This window comes from Macaca thibetana, chromosome X (assembly GCF_024542745.1).
Source record: "Macaca thibetana thibetana isolate TM-01 chromosome X, ASM2454274v1, whole genome shotgun sequence".
Taxonomy (NCBI): domain Eukaryota; kingdom Metazoa; phylum Chordata; class Mammalia; order Primates; family Cercopithecidae; genus Macaca; species Macaca thibetana.
The window spans coordinates 26381707-26389968 of NC_065598.1; the positions used below are offsets into that span (position 1 = coordinate 26381707).

At 32.8% G+C, this 8262-nt stretch overlaps 1 pseudogene; it reads left to right on the forward strand.

Moving 5' to 3' along the window:
- The first annotated feature begins 1409 nt into the window (after positions 1 to 1409).
- LOC126946884 (transcription factor Spi-C-like) lies at positions 1410 to 2277 on the forward strand (annotated as a pseudogene).
- The last annotated feature ends 5985 nt before the right edge of the window (positions 2278 to 8262 follow it).

The following is an 8262-nucleotide window of genomic DNA, read 5'->3' on the forward strand; positions in this document are numbered from 1 at the left end:
CTGTCTTTTCATGGGTGACATTATATTTACATTTAAAAAATGTCAAAACAACAACAACAACAACAGCAACAAAACCCTTTTAGCTAATAAGTGATTTAACAAGGTTGCAGGATACATGGTTATTATACAAAAGTCCATTGCTTTTTTAAATATCAATAATGAACAATTGGAATTTGAAGTTAAAAATATATTATTTATTTTAGCATCAAAAATTGAAATAATTACAAATCTAATAAAATATTTATAGAGTTGATATAAGGAAAACTCTAAATCTCTAATGACAGAAATCCAAGAAGATCTAAGTCAATGGAGAAGTATTTTATCTTCATGTATCGGAAGACTCAATATTCTGAAGATGTCAGTTCTTTTCAAATTGCTCTATAGATTCAACTCAATCCCAATAAAAATCTGGTAAATTATTTTGTGGATTATCAAGAAACTGATTTTGACATTTATAAGGATAGACAAAGGACAGAGAATAGCCACTACAATATTGGAGAAGAACAAAGTTGGAGGTTCCACACTACCCAACTTCAAGATTTACAACAAAGCTATAATAATTAAGATATAATTGCATGGTATTGGTAAGATAATAGACAACTCTATCAGTGGAGTAGAATATAGAACCTATAAATAAATACATGCACATATAGTCAACTGATCTTTGATAAAGGAGTAAGGGCAATTAGTAAAGGAAAATGATAGTCTTTTAAACAAATGGTGCTAGAAAATCTGAATATCCATGTGCAAAATGGCAATGCAACTAGACATAAATCATATAGCTTTCACAAAAGTTAACTTATACCTACTATAAACCTAAATATAAAACACAAAACGGTGAAATTCCTGGAATGTAACATAGGAGAAAATATAGGTAACCTTCAGTTCGGTAATGACCTCTTAAATACAACAGCAAAAGCACAGCCTATGAAAACAAACAAGTGATAAATTGGTATTCCTTAAAATTAAAAACTTCTGCCCTGAAAAAGGCATGGTTAAGAGACTGAAAAGACAAACTACAGACTGTAAGAAAATATTTTTTAAACACAAATATATTAAAGGACTGATATCCAAAATATGCTAAGAACTCTTAAATTTTAACAATAAGAAAAACAATTAAAAAATGGGAAAACTTTTTTTTTTTTTTTTTTGGCTGATGGGATGCAAACTACTATGTGCCTCTTCAAAATAATAGCCCCTGGTGTCTACTGGTCATATAATGAAATAGAAATTGTGAAGGCACTGTATCTTTTAAAAAAATTCCCCTTTTGAAAAACTTCCTTTAAAAACAGCTATTTAATGCAACTCTGCCAGTGTGTTCTTGATGGTTGTGTGTTAACAATTCTAATTTTTAAAAAATTATTACTATTTTTTCATCAGAGCCATTGCACTGGAAAATACTTTTTTATTTTCATGAGAGTCTACCATTGAATTTACCATTCTGATATTAATGAAACATCTCTATAAAGGGTTGAAGTGTCTTCTGGCAACAATTGCTAAGGAACAGAATTGTCAATTTATTAATGAAATATGACATGTGTTGAATAAGATAAGCTGGGTCAAGCATTTGAGGATGCTTTTGAGGTTCTGAGGCAACATTCAACTGGAGATCTTCAGTACTAGCCAGATTACAAAAATTACCTGGCTTTAATCAACCATTGTCCTCATGTCAAAGGAAATTCCAGTTGCTATGGAGTGTTGCCTACAGAGGAGACTGTCTATAATTGGAGAACGGTAATTAACAGTGCTGCGGACTTCTGTTTTGAAGGAAATATTCATCAATCTCTGCAGAACATAACTGAAAACCAGCTGGTACAACCCACTATTCTCCAGCAAAAGGGGGGAAAAGGCAGGAAGAAGCTCCGACTGTTTGAATACCTTCACGGATCCCCGTGTAATCCTGAGATGGCATCTTGTATTCAGTGGGTAGATAAAACCAAAGGCATCTTTCGGTTTGTATCAAAAAACAAAGAAAAACTTGCCGAGCTTTGGGGGAAAAGAAAAGGCAACAGGAAGACCACGACTTACCAGAAAATGGCCAGGGCACTGAGAAATTACGGAAGAAGACAGGAAATTACCAAAATCCAGAGGAAGCTGACTTACCAGTTCAGTGAGGCCATTCTCCGAAGACTCTCTCCATCCTATTTCCTGGGGAAAGAGATCTTCTACTCACAATGTGTTCAACCTGATCAAGAATGTCTCAGTTTAAATAACTGGAATGCAAATTATAGTTATACATATGCCAATTACCATGAGCTAAATCACCATGATTGCTAAATATACTCTCATATTTCATGGTTTACTGGCATCGGAAATCCCTACAAGTTTTAAAGGTTTCTCCCTCTCCCTCTTTTATACCTCCTCTGAAGAAATTCAGGATTTTTCACTTAAAGCAAATACTAAAGAAAAAAAATTAAATTTATTGTTGCTTTTATCAAGGAGCATGTAATCTATACTAACTTGTTGGGAAATTCTGCAAATGAACAACATTTTTATAATACTCTGTGAAGATTCAATGAACAACTTTATTGTTTCAAATGATCAAGTCCATTTGAAAGTATAGACTAAATGTCCTTGCTCTGTTCTTACTATTCTCTCTCTTTTAAAAATTTTATTTTATTTTATTATTTTTTAAAGAGGTCTCAGCCAAGATAATTTTTTATTTTTATGGATTTAGGAGTACAAGTGCAGTTTTGTTGCTTTGATATATTGCATAGTGGTGAAGTATATTGCGTAGCATCCTCATCACCAGAATAGTGAACATTGTACCCAATAGGTAGGATTTCATCCCTCATACCCCTGCCATCCTCCCACCTTTTGGAGACTCCAGTGTCTATCACTCCGTTCTATATGTCCATTGCTAAGCTCCCAAATATATCCACTTTATTTTATTTAAAAATTGTTTTCTTTTTTGCATACTTCAATGGATGCAAAGTCTTTTTCTTTTATCTTTTCATAGACGATGACTTCGTTTGTTTGTTTGTTTGTTTTTGACTCCTAACTCCCAAGCACAACACTGACAGTGACCTATATTTTTAATTTTTTTAAGAGGCAAAGCCTACCTCTGAAGCTCTTTTTTTTTCTTTTCCCACTTCAATAAGCTGGTCTAAATTCTTGCTATTCTCGATGCAACCACCTTCTTCTAGATTAACAGTGCCAGTACAGATGATTTGATTTATATATTGATTTCCGCATTTTCTTGTCATGTACTCAGGTGAGAAAATTCACATTTTTATACGATGGCTTTACAAACAAATTTTGTAAATGACTGCATATGCTAAAGCCTTTGTGCCAAAATGAGTTCATGGCTTTAAAAACATCACTGGAAATGTCTATTCAGGTTCCTGACACATGTTTTTCTTTCCTTCTCTTTTGATCTTACCCATTTTTACAACTTAAAGCTTTTTTTTTTTTTTTTTTTTTTGAGACAGGGTCTCACTCTGTCACCCATTCTCAAGTGCAGTGACACACATGGCTGAAGCCCAGTTAATGTTTTGGGTTTTTTTTTTTAAACTGTTTTGCCATGTTGCCCAGGCTGGTCTCTAACTCCTGGGTTCAGGCGACCTGCCCACCTTGACCTTCAAAAGTGCTGGGATTACAGGTGTGAGCCGCCGAACTGGCCCCAAAACTTTTTTAATGTTTATATTTTACCACTATACTAAGGAGGAGTTACCCATTTTTTTAATTGCCTTTTTTCTTCCTTCTTATTAGGGAGGGGTAAGGAAAAAGACTTGGTCAGCAGAAAGCAGGTCTTAATTGCTTTTTCGTTTGTTTGTTTTATGGCTATTGAGTTGTTTGAGTTTCTTATATGTATTGGATATTAACCCCTTGTCAGATGTCTGGCTTGCAAATATTTTCTCCCATTCCGTAGGTTGTCTCTTTACTCTGGTGATTGTTTCCTTTGCTGTGCAGAAGCTTTTTAGTTTGTTTGTTTTAGCTACACATCATGAACTAAGAAGCTTTTCAGTTTGATGTAATAGCATTTGTCTATATTTAATTTTGTTGTCTGTGTTTTTGGGATCAAATCCAAAATATCATTACCCACACACAATGTCTTGTATGTTTCCCCTATGTTTTCTTTCTTTTATTTCTTTCTCTCTTTCTCTCTTTCTCTTTCTTTCTTTCTTTCTCTCTTTCTCTCTCTCTCTCTCTCTTTCTTTCTTTCTTTTACTTGTTGACAATTTTCCTGAGCACACTAATGCAGGAATGTTTAAGTTTTTAATCCATTTTGAATTGACTTTGGTATATAGTGTTGAAATAAGGCTCCAGTTTTATTTTTCTGTTTGCCAAAATTCAGTTGTGATCTGAAGAGATATAGCAACAAGGATGATAAACGAATATCAAATAAGCATATGAAAAGATGTTCAAGATCACATGTCATAGAGAATTGCAAATTAAAACAACAATAAGATACCAGTACATACCTCTTAGAATGGTTAAAGTTTAAAGTGCTGACAACAGGAAATCATGGTGAGAATGTGGAGCAAGAAGACCTCTCATTCATTGCTGGTGGAAATGCAAAATAATACAGCTGCTTTTGAAGACAGTTTGAACACAATTTGTCTATAAATGTTTATAAAAGCTTAATTCATAATTGCCCAAACTTGGAAGTAGCCAAGATGCCACACGGTGCCTATACATTTGGCCAAACATTATCCCTGGTATGTCTGTGAGGGTACTTCTGAATGAGATTAACATATGAATAGGTAAACTGAGTAAAAGAGATAAGCCTCCCTGATGTGAGTGGGCTTTATTCAATCAACTGAAAACCTGACTATAATAAAAAGCTGAGTAAGAGGAAACTCCTCCTTGCTGACTGGCTAAGCTGGGAGTGTTGGTCTTTTCAAACTAAAACATTGGCTCTTTTGGGGTATTGAGCCTCTGTGCTTTTGGGCTGAAGATTATGCCTTTGGCTTTCCTGGTTCTCAGGCCTTTGGACTCAGACTAGATATACACACAGGCTCTACTGGATCTCCAACTTTCTTACAAGATCTTGGGACTTCTCACCCTTCATAACATAATCATCGTGTGAGCCACTTTCTTATAATATCTCCTTCTCTTTCTGCCTCCATCCCTCCCTCTCTGTCTTTAAACACACACACACACACACACACACACACACACACACAAATATATGCATCCTATTTTTTCTGTTTCTCTGGAGAAGCCTGATTAATATACCACAGAATAACCTACACATGAATATTTATAGTAGCTTTATTCATAATTTCCAAAACTTGGAATTAACTATGACATTTTTCAATAGGTGAATATATAAACAGTGGTACATGCAGACAATAAATATTATTCAGTGATAAAAAAAGAAATGAGCTATGAAGCCATGAAATTTTATGGAGGAGACTTAAATGTATATCGCTATGTGAAAGAGTCAATTTGAAAAGGCCACATACTGTATAACTAAATGAGATGATGTAAAAGACAAAACTATGGAAACAGTAAAAAGATCAGTAGTTGCAGGGGTTCACAAGGTTGGAGAGAGGGATGAATAGGTCCAGGGATTTTTAGTGCAGTGACATTATTATATATAAAACTGTAGTGGTAGATGTATGTTATTATACATTTGTCAAAAACCTCACAATATACAACATAGAGTGAGACCCAGTGTAAATTATAGATTTTCATCAATAATATATCAATATTGGTTCATTAATTATATAAATATTTCATACTAATGCAGTATGTTAATAATAGGAGAAACTAGGGGAGGTGGGAAGGAGGAACATGGGAACTCCTTGTGCTTTCCACACAAGATTTTCATAAAACTGGCTACACAGGCACAAGTATGTGTAGAATTCAAGAGATGAATATTAATACACAAATACAATTAAAAAGATGGAAAAGGACATATCATACAAACAATAATCATAAGGGAATTACAGTGGCTATATTTGTATTAGACAAAGTAGACTTCGAAACATAGAATATTACCAGAGATGAAGATGGGTGTTTCAAAGTGCTTAGAGGATTAAATAATCAAGAAAGCATGATAATCCTAAATGTGTATACAACCAATTAAAGAGCTAAAAATATATAAACAAGACTTAAACAATATTATTAATAATTTTTAATTGACATTTTAGGGCACACCAAAATGGACATATTACATTTTTAATTTCTACACTGGTATAGATTTAATTTTTCTAGGCATAACCTACAAGAATAAGCCTTGGGTTTTTTTTTAAATGAATTTCACTTTATCAATTCATGCTTAGCTTCATTTACCACTTTGTGTGTAGGGAGATATATAACATATAACCATCCTTAAGAACATAGAAAAACATTCTCTAATAACAACAGTAACAGGCCAATAAACAATAGCAGCAACACTGATCTGTGCAATAAAAACATATTTATGTACAAGTTTACCAACATTTCCATTTGGCTTCTTTTTGATTATTATCTTGAACAATTTTAACTATGAAAATGGGTGCAATGTCTACTTACCCAATTTTTTTCTTTTTAAGCTACAGTCTTTACAACTATAAAGCAGAATATAAGAACATGATAATTTAGACAATATAATTTTAATCTTCTCGATTTTTGGCAAAAACTTACTTTATATCTATAAATGTTCTTTCTGTTGCCTGGATATATTTAACTTTGGTAGATCAAAATATATTCAAATCCCTTATTTAAAGGTTAAATAAGATGAAAGTATGACTAAAAATTATTTTCTTATATGTAACTATTTTTGTTTAATAGTAAGATTATTTTGAGGCACTTTAGAAATTTGGAACATGTATCTCTTCCTCCTTCCACCTCTCTTTTTCTTCCTTACTCCCCCTCCTTCTCTCATTTTTTTCTCCTTCCTCCTTCCCTCCTTTCTTTCCCCTCTTCCTTTCTTTCTTCCTTCCTTTTATGCTGGCTTCAACTAAAATAGTTAAGCCTCCCTCTTTTCAAATTTCAGGCTCTTTTTTTTCCAGTACCCTCACTTTTGGAGTGAAGATATTTTTATTCCAATAACCCATAGTATATAATTTTCTAATATTGTTTTCTAGTGGCATTTTAAGCTGGAGGCAGTAGCAAAGTAAATAAAATATGTAAGATATATTTAAGTGCTTAATACATACATGGGACATTAACAGAAACTTCTAGAAACCTAAAATAAAAACAATATGTCCACATCTAAAAAAATTAACCAAGTGAGGATTTCATCACAATGCTTGCTCAGAATGACATTATGTGATACAGAGAAGTTACTGCAGTACTTCTTATTTAAGGATAATTGGGTAGTAGGTCAGTGGTAATCCTTTATTTCATAACTTATTAATCTATTCAGGAAAATTCTTTTACTACAATGTTGTCTGGAGATCATAGGATGAGCCTAGCTACACGACAGTTGCTGACAGGATACTTGCAGAAGATATATTTCAGCTTTCTCATTAAAGACCCAAATTATTAATTTCATGGTATAGGCAAATAATACATTCCAAGAGTAGTTACATAATAGAAATGCAAAATGATGAAGGTACTTTTTATTAAATTGTTGACCAGAAGTTGATGTAAGTGCTTTCATTAACTCATATTTAGTATTAAAATTTTGACTTTTGTATGATTGATTTGTTTTAAGGTTAACTATTCCATACAGAGCAGGTATTCAATAAATAATGTTGACTGACAGGTAGTTAAATGCTAGCATGTGCTTCATCTTTACAGGCAAATAGACACCTGATGATTGATTATAGTCAAACATCCTTTAAAATATACTTTGCACATGTTTCAGACTAATTAGTTGCTAAATTTAATTCTGAATTTAAAATGCTTTATAACTATCATTAATTAATCTGATTTAGTTTTTATTATGGCGTTGCTGAAACCAAACTGGTTAAAATGTTTTAGTGCTACACTATTTGCAGTTTAAAATTCTATTTTTAAGGCTTGTAAAGATATACAAGGTAGTTTTCCTTCTGCTATTGCTGTAGTAAATTCCAGGAGAGTAACTCTAAAATATTGCTACTTAATTATTAATGAAAAAATCAATGGATTCTATCTTCATTTCTTTTAACTCATGAAGCTGAGATGTTATATGAAGTCAGATTTTCTCAAAAGGTAAGTTAAGTTAGTGTTTGATAACTCTAATCTTTATTTTTCCCAACATGGCAATAACTCTTTCAGTCCCCTGCTCTTTAAAACACTAGGAACCTATTAACTCCATATCGTGAAGATAATTCACATGCATGTAAATGTCCTCATTTAAATGTTTCACTTCATTTCTTTCAGTATGTAGGATTCAGAGAAATT